This window comes from Anoplophora glabripennis, unplaced genomic scaffold (assembly GCF_000390285.2).
Source record: "Anoplophora glabripennis isolate ALB-LARVAE unplaced genomic scaffold, Agla_2.0 scaffold47, whole genome shotgun sequence".
Lineage (NCBI taxonomy): Eukaryota > Metazoa > Arthropoda > Insecta > Coleoptera > Cerambycidae > Anoplophora > Anoplophora glabripennis.
In genome coordinates, this window is record NW_019416342.1 from 1,430,727 (window position 1) to 1,446,914 (window position 16,188).

The window sequence follows — 16,188 nt, forward strand, 5'->3', positions numbered from 1 at the left end:
GGCTTTCTGTTCGAAACTGATATCTTATTCGTAACACATTGTCTCTAAATTCATTAATTCTGAAATTGCATTTCTATACAGGGTGGTCGCGACGTAATGGGCCAAAATTCATGGGTAGATTCCCCAAGTAAAAATATTGCGATTTAGCCGAACTTACCTTAGTCCAAAAGTTGATAGTTAAAGAGATACAGGGTGTTAAATGTAAAATATTATTTCAGTTTTTTTAATTTATTCCTTAACAAATGCAAATATCCTCACAAAATTTTGGGGATTGGAGTTCGTTGAGTAGAGGAATTGAAATCTGTTCACATTTTGGTTAAAGTTCATAGAGGGCGCTAGCTGCAGTAGATTGAATGTGTTAAAAACGACATAACTTTTTTGTGCTTTAAGGTATCTCATCTTTGGTTACAAATTCTTATTTTCCAACTTTTTTTACACAAAAAAGGTATACTTTATTAAAGTAGCTATCTCGCACCGTTTTCGAGATATTTGGCTTTGAAACTTCCAATGCTGTTGCATTAAATTACAATTAAGTACCTACAGGTATTATTAATTTAGCGGTAAAGTTTCTTAAGTAGGATTTGGACGCAAATCAAATAATTGACGTCTTCCACTTGTCTTATTACTGTCATTTGTATGCTAATTTCTATTAAGTATTATTCGTATCTAATTAAAATCACAGCTTACAAATTAAATTGTATACTCGTTCATAAATGTGAGATAGAATGCCGAGGTTTTCGTTTTTGGAGTTACATGAAATTAGTTGTTTATGGAGACACTATAAACACTTGAGAATAACTTTAGTAGCATGTTTTAAATGCTGCAAAGTCATTTCGCATTAAGGATTTATACTTTAAAATAAGACAATCTTTTAATAAACGTGTTGATAAATGTATTGAAGTTAGAGGTGGATATTTTAAGCAATTATTGTCAAAAAGGCATATTTTTTTACTAATGTTTACTATTTTACTGTTCATTACAATTTTTAATTCTAAATAAACCCTTGTTTTTGACATTTCTAAATTATTTTAATTATTTCAACTATTAGCATTGGAAGTTTCAAAGCCAAATATCTCGGAAACGGTGCGAGACAGCTACTTTCATAAAGTCTACCTTTTTTGTGTAAAAAAAGTTGGAAAATAAGAATTTGTAACCAAAGATGAGATACCTTAAAGCACAAAAAAGTTATGTCGTTTTTAACACATTCAATCTACTGCAGCTAGCGCCCTCTATGAACTTTAACCAAAATGTGAACAGATTTCAATTCCTCTACTCAACGAACTCCAATCCCCAAAATTTTGTGAGGATATTTGCATTTGTTAAGGAATAAATTAAAAAAAACTGAAATAATATTTTACATTTAACACCCTGTATCTCTTTAACTATCAACTTTTGGACTAAGGTAAGTTCGGCTAAATCGCAATATTTTTACTTGGGGAATCTACCCATGAATTTTGGCCCATTACGTCGCGACCACCCTGTATACACGAGTGTACACTCATAAAAGATTTATGTAAAATTACACACATTATAAACTACTTTTTGCCCGGACTTCACACAGAAAAATGCAGAATTCTAAACACCAATATCAATCAATTATAAATTACATAAACATTAAAATACATGCAAGCTGCGCATATACAGGGTATCCCACCAGGAATCGCCACTATCGATATCTGGGAAAGTACTGATGCGATAAATCTGAAAATTTGGCAACCCAGCAAAGGCAGCAGGGCCAACACAGCTAAAATATTTAGGAAATATACCGGAAGTCGACTTTCTTATATAAAATGAGACACCCTATATATTATTGCATTTTCGGATTCTAGAAAGTTAACGTCGATTTCCGGTAAGTACAACCGGACGTGTCATAAAGTTCTAAATATTTTAGCTATGTTGGCCCTACTGCCTTTGCTAGGTTACCAAATTTTCAAATTTATCGGATCAGTACCTTCCGAGATACCGATAGTGGTGATTCCTGGTGGCACGGATACAAGTGTAATTTTACAAAAAAACAGTAAAAGTACATATACAGGGTGATTCACAAACGGTGACCAAAAATCAAGCCTAGTATTCTTTGATGAATTTTAAGAGTTTTTCGTCACCTTAAAAAAATATTTTTAATTTTTTTAATACTTTAAAAACTAATAAGTGAAATAATTTGAAATTGGACACATGTATTTATGTAAACATTGTCCAAAATCTGAGGCATTTTTCTAAAATTTAGTTGCTCCAGGCAGAGAAAAAGGGTACCGGTGACACATTTTTCTGAATAAAATAGTACGCCATTGCTTTATGGTAACAATCATGATATTTTCGAAAACACTTTTACTTAAATGATATGACAAACACTAATCATTCGGTTATTTAATCGAATAAAGAAATGAATAACATTAGTCATCATTTTAATGATTTTATTTGAGTAAATGCTCAAAAATACCTCAATTTCCACAAACACAGGCACGACATCTTTTTAGTAACGAAAATGTAATTTGTTCGAAATTAATTGTTGATTGAATCTGATGAAAAGCATTATTTATTCTTTTTTCTGACTGCTCAGAATGTCAAAGTTGCTATTGCAGCCTACTATGTAATTTTAAACCGAATTTTATTCGAATATCGATGATGTTTTCAGTTCGTTTTATAAGTTTTACTCAAAAATCAGGAGTAGTAGTTTGTAGAAAATTGAAAGATGAATCCGAAAATATCATGATTGATGACCGTAAAACAATGGCGTCTATTTTATTTAGAAAAATATGCCACCGATACCCTGTATGTCCGCCACTGGAGCAACTAAATTTTAGAAAAAGGCCTCAGATTATGGACAATGTTCACATAAATACATGTGCCCAATTTCAAATTATTTCACTTACTTGTTATTAAATTATTTAAAAAAATAAAAAATATTTTTTTAAGTAATACCCTGTATCTTTCTAACGAAGCGTCCTAGATAAAAACTTTATACGTAAGACTACCATTAAAATTCACCAAAGAATACGAGGTTTCACTCTTGGTCACGTTTGAGAATCACCCTGTATAGTATTTAATTAAACAGCATTCGTAAAATAATAGTACAATGAAACAGTTTGTATAGAAGATTAAATTAACAGTCAGTAAAAATTACTGCTTATTTAAAGGACAAAGTATATATTTAATTTTACAAACCTTTTTTTAGTGACATTTTCAGTGTTTAAATTTTAAAATAAGCTACCAAATACGTTTTCATACTCTCGTAAACCATATAAACCTTACGTTAATCTAAGACTTCTTTAACTGTGAGGACTAATTACATAAACAATATATACACTTATCTAAGACAAATGATACATTTTCTTCCATAAAATTGACATCTAATTTAAAATAATTAAATATAAAGAAAAACATTTTCATGTATTTTCTGGGAAAAGTTTTACTATGGTTTTCATTTATAAAAAACCCTAGTTCTCGCACCCAGGTACATATTGAAGTGGAATCTTTGAAACATTTCGAGCAATGACTTCTACTTGAGAACATTATATTTGAGTGGTTAGATCACTATGTTATAATATTACTCCACAAACTAATGTAAACATGCCTAGTGAATAACTAGCACAATTCTAACACATGCGCGGTAACACCTCACAAGATGAGCACATGATTAATCTGATTGGTTGAGCCAAATCAGGTCTTGTAAATTCACACTTTTATTGGTATATTTATATCAGTTATAATTAAAACATATAAGATTAGGAATAATACATTTTAAAATGTAAAAAGTATAATATAAAACGTAAGAATACTTCGGAAAAAGAAAATATAAACTCATAACTTATAATTCTACACAATATATCAATGTATGTTCAGTTCATTTACATGTTTCGTTCATAAAAACCATTTCCGCAATTTTTATCAGTGTATTTAACCATCTTTAGACAAAATTAAAACATGTTTACCTACTTTAAAAAATTAATGAATTTAGTGTGGAGACAAAGAACTTTTTAACATTTAAAAATAACGGTAATCGAACTATATTACTTTATTAAGTTCAAGTTAAGAAATATTCGATATAATTAACAAGAACCAAAAACAAAGCAATTTTATAGATCGTCAGATCTAATTAAGGAAAAAACTTTCTGGAAATGTCTCAAGAACGGTAAATCTAATAGGAAGTATTACAAACATATGGCTGTTAAATTTTTAATGCATTCAGGTCAGTCCCATCTGAATAGATATTCATATTTGATCGAGAAGAAAGAAAAGAGACTTATCTCACGAAGTTATTTTATTCTGTTTGGCGCGATTGTTTTCTTTTTTTATTTATTAAATAACTCCATCACTTTTAAAGATATTTCAATGAAATTTGATTAGGTGATATGTGGGGTAGCCGAATATGAATATGAGACTACTTTCAATTTTTTACTACAATCATCGGTTACGGACAGCTGAATATTTGGGATTTTAGATTTTTTCCCAGTAAATAAGCAGGTAGTTCGACATTTTTTAGTCGGTTTCATAATGTTAATTAAAAATGCTCTAGAATATTAGTTAGCTTTCCGTTTGAAATTGGTACCTTATTTGTAACGCAGTATTTCAAAATTGGTTAATCCATTAAATCTATAACAATCATTAAAAAGATTAAAGCATATTTATTTAGAAAACTAATTGTACCTAATTTCAAGACTATGAATTTAATGGCATTGAAACAAAGGAATTTTTTAGTAATCAAACTACATTTCTCTGTATGCCTAACAATCGTTAAACAAAATTGAAACATAATTACCTACTTAAAAAAACAAGTGACGTCGTTGAGACAAAGAACTTTTTAATATTTGAAGACAAAGGTAATTGAACTTTCAGTATAGTTATTTACAGCTCTTTAATTTTTTGCAAATCCTGAGGTATTCAACGCAAAAAAATAGTGACTACTAAAAATAAAACAATTTCATAATTATTTTTAAATAGTACGTAATATTTTAAAGGAAAGGAGGGAAAAAAGTAGCAAGTTCACAGTAATTTTCTTGTTAAAAATACTTCTGTAGATAATATTCAGAAGACAACTGACAGAGAAGTATATTTTTTTTGTTTGATTCGACACATCCATAATTACAATGATCACACAATTTTAAATTAACATTAGTGTTAAAATATTTGTCACTGATTTCACATAATAGTCTTTCAAACTGGACCATCAGATTGTCAGAAACATCGATGAAGCCGATGAAATATAAATAAAACTGCATTTATCTGTAAATTAACTGAAAATAAAAATATGTTATAAAGGGTGATTCACAAACGGTGACCAAAAATAAAACCTCGTATTCTTTGGTGCATTTTAATGGGAGTCTTTCGTATAAAGTTTTTTCTAGGTTGCCTCGTTAAAAAGATACAGGGTGTTAAACTTGAAAAAATATTTTTAATTTTTTTAAATAATTTAAAAACGAGTAAGTGAAATAATTTGAAATTGAGCACTTGTATTCATGTAAACATTGTCCAAAATCCGAGGCCTTTTTTTTAAATTTAGTGGCTTCATCAGCTTCATTTCAAGATTACATAGTTTCTTATTTCTTTTTTGTTATTTTTAAGATTAGTTTAATTTTTGGATATTATTCTTTGACATTATTTTCTGTTACTTTAAAAAACATTGCACACACTTTTCTAATTCTCTGTTTCACATTCAATACTAAACTGAAACCAATTTTTTAACAACAGGAAGATTGATAATATGTTTAATATTTAACAAATCTTCAGACTGCAAGACCTTTACCTGACATTCAAGCTGAGTTTATACTGTCCTTGTTGGGCTGATGATTCAGTGAGAGAATCGCAAAATACCAATATTATTATCATATATTTAAAGAATGTACATAAATATTATTTTTATGAAACGGAAAATTCTAAAAAGTACAATTGATATTCAATAGTAATAATAGGTATAATAAAATAAATAGGTATACTTATGCAGCCACACATTCTGAACCAAATGCATCTTTTAATCTAAACATTTTGTTTCTCTAGCAACGACTTACAAGTATTAGGAAATGTTCTATGTAATAAATGAAATAGCTAGCATGAAAAATATAAATATCCACTGCAGAATAGCGAAGCTTGAAATGATGTTTATGTCTAATTCTACGGTATCGTCTCGGAAAGACTTGGATAATAGTAGAATCGAAAAAACATTTTGTAAGGAACAATAACCGTAGAAAATTAAGTAATAAATCTTGTAACCACTTGGGAATCGTTATGTAGAAATATTTTGAGAAGTGAAAAGAACTTGTATGATTTTGTAATACAAATAGATTTATAATGTGTAGTTACTTGGAAGGAATTTGAAACATAACGCATGATTTGAGGAAAAATTATTTTTTAATTACACCACTAGCTGTATACTTTTGAATAAACGTGTAATTTACGTTTTCTTAAAGTAATATACAAAAATAGAAATCCTGATAAAATGTGAACAGGGCGTTTTCAAGACAACGTAAGGAATCAAATGATTGAGAATATTTAATTCTGGCCAAAGAGATGTTAGGAAATAAAGATGAGGAGTGTCTTATAAAAAAAAGTTTGGTTCATCGTGGAAATTTCACAGTCCTAAAATATGTATCATGCACATATACCCGATACGGAGGAAGTTGTCTTCTGTACGGAAGTTCTACGAAATATTTTTTCATCAGTTGTAAATCGTCTTTTATGAAGGAGTTTCAATAATCTTGGTCAGTCAGTCCATGCAAGTATACAAATAGAGGTTCCTTTGTGATTATTCACATGTATTACCTACTTTTTGACCTTTATTCGGGAATGTATCATAATGAAACGTCATAAGTCCCGTTTTGCGGTAATTATTATCTATTTTTATGTCGAGGAAAAATGTAAAAAGGAAAAGTTTTTCCGCTGAATTGTAGAAAAACTACATTTATAACACAAATAAATCTTTCTGGCGGAAATAATCGGTATCGCAATTATATGCATGATTTAGCAATACATGTTTATTCCGATAAATCCACATGCCGAGTAATATTCATATTTTAGAAAGTCGTAAAGTGGGTATTCAATCGTTCGATATAAATAACGGTACCGAGCGACCATTAATGTCCAGCTGTATTACATACATGTGTTTTGCGAGTTCTGAACAATACTTTAACTCAGTTTAACTTCCTCAGTACGGATAATTTACTTAAAATAGTGGAGACAAAGCGACCTTTGTACTTTTTTTGAAATCCGAAGGTTTTAAATCGAGACAAAAGTCGCGATAGGTACCTGGATATCTGAAATGAAAATGAGGCTGGACACTGGACTGGACACCTGAGCAGGTAGTCGTTCTACCACACCAGTTTACAGGCAACAAGTGACTGGATTATACTGAGCTGGTTTACCTTGCCGCAGGCGGTAGTTCTTGTCTTGGTGTTTTATTGTAGGTACCGCTTTCGTACAGGATTTTTATATACAGGGTGTTCACTATTGATACGTTAATAGTTCGAGCAAGGGTCCCTATCAATTTTGACGGTGCTGTTTGATCTTTATCGTAAAGTGTAAGCGGCCTTGAATCAGCCGAGTTCAGATTGAAATATGAAAAAATTTTTCGATTCGATTCGAACTATTTTTAATTACACCGCGTGTAAAATCGCATTTCTAGAATTTTGTGCTTAAGAACTTAATTTTGTGATACTAATAATTCTAGAGTCGTCTCATAGTTTAGATAAAAAAGTAATAACTCGAAATTGGTTCCTTTTTCCAATGAAACGCAAGAAACTTTTTCACCACTAGAAGTTCAAGTAATAAGTAATCAAGTTTCCAAAACACCCAGTGGCTTTACATTTCTGGGATGCCCAGTGATAGAGAATCACGGTATTTCCGCCACTGGTTGAAGTTTATTTCGGAATTGTTTAATTGGACATTTTAGAAAATGTGATTTTTTTCGGAAACATATTTGCAGGGACTTATTTTCTTACATGGGGTCGCCACCTAAAGATTTTAGCAATATGTAAGCAACACTGAGTACTATTTGAGTAATACTTCGGTAATATTTCAATTATTTATGTCACAGGTAACAATAGTTTAAAAGACTTTAAAATGACCAAATTTCAACGTAAATAATCCTCACTATACATTAGTATCTTTCTTATCTTTTTAACTTTCTCATTAAAAACCGCAGCCACAATAACTTTTTTATTGTTTAACTGTAAGAATTGAATAAGCGATATAAGTAAACTTAATATATTTATATTAACGTCATACTCCTCCAATTTAAATTGGTAGATGTATTATTAGTAGGTACTGCTGAAAGTAGAAATTTTGGTACAACTTCCATAATATGACATAAAAATGTTATTTAATGGAGTAAATAAAAAAGGTAGGTATTCAACGATTTCTCTCTTGTCTTTATTTACAGTTACAACATTTAAAATATGATTTATAACTTTTTCTAAATAACACTTTCTTCTGGGTGCAATTACTCGGTAAAGTGATGATTGTTTATATTGTTTCCACACAAAAAATGTATATTTATTATTTATTAACATAAACATATTCATGTATTCATATATTTTCATAAAAATATTTGTAAAGTACCTACATATGTTTTGTGTTTACAAATAATGACAGGCATAGGTTATTCTGAAGAAGTTTTTTCTATATCAATTTATTTACAAACATTCTCTTTCCTTTATGTTAATAATATCTTGTTACAATTCTACAATTCCATACAAGAGTTATTTTTTATTAATTACTACCTACTCAGTGTCTCAACTGCTTATATTTATTCAACTATTTCAGCATAAATAAGAGATTTAAATATATTTCATGTGGAGAATACAATTTTTCTCCAGTCTAGTCTCCCCCCCCCCCTAGAAATCGAATCACCGCTCGATACAGTTACCTCGAATGCTTCGATTTGACGCACCATTAAAAAATGCAGAGATAGCAAAAATGGACCACAGTATTTTTTTATTGAAAATATGTCTTCTACTTCAGTCTGTAAAATGAACGCACTCGTAGAGAAACGTTTTTTTTAATTCGCGTAAAAATGCCAGCAATCGATTCATGTAATAGACATAATCGAGAAATGAAAATCGAAATATATTCAAGAAAAACGCAACCAAAAATTTTTTACTTTTTTTAAAATCATTTTTGGACACTTGAAGTGAATAAAATAGTTATCACTCTTTTTTACCATGAAAGTACAACTCATTCGTTTCTCTACGACTATTCGTCAAACAAGAAGAGCCGATTTTCGAGATGAGCTTTTTTTCGAAAAATCGATCTCGGAAAATTTTTAATTTGAAAAAAGGCACTTTTTTGCTTGCTGAGGACATTTACAGCAAGTAACAAGTTTCAAAACCTTAATTTGCAAGAGATACAGCAAAAACAGTCGATTTTTGACGGTTTTTTCGATATATCTCGATATATAGCAATCGATATATTTAAAAACACGAATCGATAGGTTTTTTTAATAGCTACAACTTTCTTATTTAACTTTTTTCGATTGGATTTCAAGGTTTTTTTAATTATGCACCACAGGAAAACATTATCTTTCTTAGATTTTTTTTTCCTATATCACATATTTTTTGTTTCCAGGTGGTATTTTTTGTAAGCTTTTTTACCTATTGATTGGACTATAAAGCTATATATGTAACACACCAATTTTATATATTTTATAATTTTCGTTGAATTTCTTTATTTTTTTAGTTATTTATATTTTTTCTTGATTGATTAAAAATATTTCTAAAAAAAATTAATTCACTGGACCTATTTCCACCTATAATTTATATTTCTCCCATCCTCTCTCATCTTGCCCTCCCCTAGCCCATTGGCTGGCGGCGTCCTTGGTAGTGGTTACACTTGTTTTAACATTTTGTTGCAATTTGCGCCCTAACTATAGAATGTAGAAAAAAACTACTAGCTCCAGCACAGCATATCCAAATAGAATGTTTCTACTAGACAGAACATGTAGTAAAAGTAAGTAGTTATTTTGTACAATATAACTAGNTTAAAAAATGCAGAGATAGCAAAAATGGACCACAGTATTTTTTTATTGAAAATATGTCTTCTACTTCAGTCTGTAAAATGAACGCACTCGTAGAGAAACGGTTTTTTTTTAATTCGCGTAAAAATGCCAGCAATCGATTCATGTAATAGACATAATCGAGAAATGAAAATCGAAATATATTCAATAAAAACGCAACCAAAAATTTTTTACTTTTTTTAAAATTATTTTGGGACACTTGAAGTGAATAAAATAGTTCAAGCAAGAAGAGCCGATTTTCGAGCTTTTTTACGAAAAATCGATCTCGGAAAATTTTGAATTTGAAAAAAGGCACTTTTTTGCTTGCCGAGGACTACATTTACAGCAAGTAACAAGTTTCAAAACCTTAATTTGCAAGAGATACAACAAAAACAGTCGATTTTTGACGGTTTTTTCGATATATCTCGATATATAGCAATCGATATATTTAAAAACCCGAATCGATAGGTTTTTTTAATAGCTACAACTTTCTTATTTAACTTTTTTCAATTGGATTTCAAGGTTTTTTTTTATTATGCACCACAGGAAAACATTATCTTTCTTAGATTTTTTTTTCCTATATCACATATTTTTTGTTTCCACGTGGTATTTTTTGTAAGCTTTTCTACCTATTGATTGGACTATAAAGCTATATATGTAACGCACCAATTTTATATATTTTATAATTTTCGTTGAATTTCTTTATTTTTTTAGTTATTTATATTTTTTCTTGATTGATTAAAAATATATCTAAAAAAAATTAATTCACTGTACCTATTTCTACCTATAATTTATATTTCTCCCATCTTCTCTCATCTTGCCCTCCCCTAGCCCATTGGCTGGCAACGCCCTTGGTAAGGGTTACACTTGTTTTAACATTTTGTTGCAATTTGCGCCCTAACTATAGAATGTAGGAAAAAACTACTAGCTCCAGCACAGCATATCCAAATAGAATGTTTCTACTAGACAGAACATGTAATAAAAGTAAGTAGTTATTTGGTACAATATAACTAGATAAAAAGTTTTTTTCGCCTACCGAGAAACATGTTTTCATACACGTAGGTCACTCTATGGCAGTATGCACTGTGTAGCAATGATATTTAAGTTATGACATACGCTTTGAGGTTAGTTATATTGCTCCCTCGCTGATTCCTATTACTTTTTTATTACTGCTCAGGAAAAAAATTAATATTTCTAGTAATTTACCGATTTTGTAATAATCCATACAGCTCCCAGAAATATTGAAAAATCTATTATGAATAGCACAGGAATATCTGGAATAAAAGGAGAAGATAACCCTAATGAGAGGAAAATGAAAATATTTTAAGGCCGGTGTTTTATAATCAAGAAATCGCACTTTTAGCAAGACAGTAATAGAACGAGAAAATTGCCATCTTTTCGACAATATCTAGATCTAGACTATAGTGACAAATCATAGGAAACATTACCACCCACGTAAACGTCGGAAAATGTACTTGTCCTGTTTTGTCGAGAGTTTTGTAGAGACTACTTAATAATTGTGATTAATTCTTGTGTTAATATTTTCTTAAAAGCATTCTGCGGGGTGTGATTATGTTTATAGTACCGTACGTGATTGTCTGTATGTTCAACGGGCAGGCAAAATTCGGGAAACGTAATGATAAACGTAAGGGGTAAAAAGATGCTTTTTTTTTCTTATTCTGAATGTGTTGTCAAGTTGTAAACTATCTTATACCCTGGAGAGAACTTGTGTAAATAATATAATGAAGAGATATTGTTCCTAACTTACCTCGATGTTTTAAAATGCTCGACAAAAACCTGCTATAAATTAAATAAAAATTTCGGATTAAAACAAAATATTTTTCCTTTCAGTCTTGAATAGGAGGAGCATTTTTAATAAAAATTTTCTAGTTTTAAACAAAAACTGAATTCGTTCAAGACTGGGCTCCACATTTCTGTGTTTTTCAAATTCGCTATCGTAGATCTACTGGTAGAAAATAAAAATCATTTCTAAAAAACAATTTTTTTATTATTTATTAGAACCATATATATATTTATCTGTTTAGAATGTACCAATATTTTTTAAAAACACGCTAATTTATTATACAAATCTAATACTAATGTAATTACTATTTACATATAATACAAGTAAAAAATCACGTAAACTATATGAAAGCTATTTTAATAACAAAGATTCAACTAATGTAGTTGAGATAATAAAGGGTATAATCTTCCGAAAATTTGAAATATAAAACTCAGGTATCTAAATCGTATAGTTTCCGATATTCCAAATTCCCTCCGAATACCTGAATATTATATTTTTATAAATGGCAAAAGACTATATCCGATAGTAATAAAGTAATAAATTTTTTATTATTCATAAAAAAATCCCAATTTCTTATGAACAATGTTTGTTAAATATAAATAACCATAACATTTAGTTTGGTAACAAAGTTAAAAAGGATTGTACTAATTTTAATATATATCAATACCAAAATTATACATACCTATCTATCAATATAATAAAGAGTAGAAATATAAATAAAGAACAGTCAAGTGAAATATTTGAATACATTGTCTGAGTATTTCTATTCGATCAGATCTTATGGTGCAACATCACATCATTTATTCAAAGTTAGCTCTTAAAATCTCTAAAACATTCGTCGCTAAGGAATAATTTAAACGAAAAGTGAGTTTCGCCAAAAATCAATTCCTGAATTTATTAAACTTTTACTGTTGAGATAACAAGCGTTCTCACTTGCTCTTTTCTACTAACCCTTCGACACTTTCGCTACTTAACTGTAACTTTTGACAAGATATATTTGATTTTCAAGTTACCAAACCAAAATATAATCTTTACATACATATAGGGAACGATTTATAATTTCAATTACTGCAATAACACCGTATAAAAAAATATGAAAACAACACTATTAAATATCTGATAACTTTAATACCCCTAACTGATTCCAATTGTTACAATCATAAATTTCTTTTTGTCGCATATAATAGTCATCCACAACCTTACTTTCAACACTAGTATTAGTATACAATTGTTAATCCAGTAAATAGATAATAAAATATATATGTAAATTGTCATAAAAATAATTCTGTCGAACTCATGATAAAATGCAGGTCCACGTTATAATACGCAAACCGCAATTTTAATTTTTTAACTTGTGTCTCATAATTCTGATTAATTTCAGTTGTTAGGACCAAATATAAATGGAGGCTATAAAAATTTACTGAGGGAACAAATTTATACTTCCATTTTAATTGTTTTACTCCCATTATAATATACCCTTGGCATCAAAATTAATGCCCAATTTCAAAGTAAATTTTGTGGAAAACAGCTAGTCTGATTTCGATGAAAATTTAAATTTTTAGTACTTATATACAGAGTGCAAGTGAATACTTAAATGCCACTATAGTTCCTTTTTTCTGAATTACAGTTGACTCACATCATTATACAGGGTGTCCCAAATTAATGCAACAAAATTTGGTCAGATTCTTAAGACAAATTTATTTTTTATTTTTGCCAAGTGGGTCCCTCTTTTGGAGTTGCAGCCCCTTGAAATCCGCCCCTAAGAATAGCCTTTTTTTTAATATCTCAGAACCCTGTTGTATGAAAATCAATAAATTTGATAGACAGGGTTTTCATCACATGTGGCATCTGATAATGCTACGCTTTTTGGCGGGGAATCTCCTTAAGACAATTTTTCGTGGGTCCTCGTCTTTGGAGCAAAAAAAATTTGGTTGCATATTTAAATTTCTTACATTATTAGTCCACTAGAAAGCCATTAAATTTAGAAATTTTTTTGTCCCTTAATACCTTTTTTGTAAAACGCAATGTTTTTGAGAAATAAATATCAAGAGACAAAAAAGTTTCTGAATGCAACAATTCTCTAGTCTAATAAATTCAAATACGCGACCTGATTTTTTTGGTTCCGAAGACAAGGGGGCCCACCAAAAATTTCCTTAAGGGTGTTTCCCGCCAAAAAGCGTAGCACCACCAGATTCCACATGTCACAAAACCCCTGTGTACCAAATTTAGTGATACTCGTACAACAGGGTTCTGAGATATAAAAAAGACTATTCTTAAGAGCGGATTTCAGGGGGCTGCAACTCCGAAAGAGCGGGCCACTTGGCAAAAATAAAAAATACGGGTCCCCTAAATTTGTCTTAAGAATCTGTGACCAAATTTTGTTGCATTAACTTCGAGACACTGTATGAAATCACTTTTTCTTTTATTCACATCATTGTTTTTAATTGAAACACATTGTTAAATTAAATAGCAAATTTAAATGAAAATTTTAAAAATTATGAACAACAGCAATATGGGTAGACAATTTAATCAAGCTCTACTTGCCTCCCTCAACGATTTTGAAAACTTGCAGAAAAATATGGAAAAAACATAAAGTGTGATTTCAAGTAAGAATCGTAAGAATTAGAAGCACTGATTTTTTTTTCTTCTTATGACTGATTTTTTAAAAATTATTACTGTTACGTCTTAAGTTTTTAAATTTTTGCAATAAACTGGTATGCTTTAATTCAACTTTGTATCTCAATCAGTGATGGCTTGTAAAAATTAAAGTGGGACCCATAGTATTTTTTACAGGATGAGTTCCAAAGAACTTACATGATGAAAAAATTGTGAATTTGCAAAACAAGGAAATTAAATAGGATGGCCGACCCTGATGTCTCAAATTTATTTATTTATTTTTTTTCATAATCAACTGACGGATACAATCAGGTGTTTTTTATTCTCCTTTGCAAAATTAATTTTTCTTTAGTGATATCTAATTAAATTTTAATTTGATATTAACAATTCAATTTCCAAACTTAATTAAACTATGAGAAATTAAAATTTTGTGGAAAATAAGAAAACTCCTGTTTGAATCCAACAGTTAACTATGAAAAATATTTTGCAAATATACATGCAACCCTTTTCGAGATCTCTGGGTCAGCCACCCCTATTTTAATTTTTTATTCTGCAAATTTCATTGGAAATTTAGAAATCATCCACCCAAAAATAATATGGATTCCATGTTCATTATCAAAATGCATCACTATCATTTTCGAGATCTCGATAATGATCTGAACCGACAGAAAACGGCCCAAAAAATGTGAAAATATGTTTATCCTCAAATTATCAGCTCAAAAAAAAAATTTTTTAGAGGTCCCCCAATATTTTAAAAGATTTCCAGTCATCAAAAATTTAATTTTTTTTTTAAATTTTTTTTCTTGTTATTTTATCATCTAGGATGAAAAAAATTCAATTATGAAAATTTCAAATCCATATTTTCATTTGTAAAGGTCGCTCATAATTATTTTAACTTTCAAAGAAGTGTACCTAAAATGTTTTCGAGCGACTTAAAAATAAATATCAATGAAGTAATAATTTTTTTTATTGAATTTGATGAACAAAAGAATAGAAATAAATCATGGCACTTAAATTTAAAAAAATTAAAAAATTATAAATATTTGATACTCATAGTCCGGTAGTAAATTTTGTGTCAAGAAATTTTTTAAGAAAATGATAAAACAATAAAAATTCAATTTTTGACGATTTTGGAAATATTTAAAAATCTTGAGCGACCTCTAAAAAATTTTTTTTGAGCTAATTTTTTGAGGGGGCTCTTAAAACATGATAATCTAACATAGACACGAAAAAAAATATTCGTTTTTTTTGGGCCACCCTAATGACTACTTTGGTTGGAAAAACATATTCTATCACCCCTTGTATCTACAGAAAACTCAAATTTCAGTACCAAATTCTGTCTTAGCATCACTACTGATCCACAAACCGATAATTAGCAAAACAAACTGCCAAAATCGCATTAGTCATTTGCATTAATTTTGATTTTAAAGTGTACATATTTGATTAGTGTTAGGTCAAGCAAAATTGTGTCCCTATGGCCATTATTGAAACCATGTTTAATATTTACTGCTACGTAATATAAAATCTGTTAAACGAACCAAGTCAATTTAGGAATTTTACGACTTTGCACAAACAATAATTTCGGCATAATCTTTCCCACTGTTGTCAACTAGTGTGTTCCAAAGAGAATTTTTTTATCTTCCAGTTCATAAAAGAATTTTATATTCGGGTAATGACACCGAACGATTCACCTCAATAAAGAGATTTGGTAAAATTATTTTAATTTTAGTGGTCTTGTGTAATGAGGTGCGAAATTAGAATCGACCAACAGTCTCTGGGACAAATC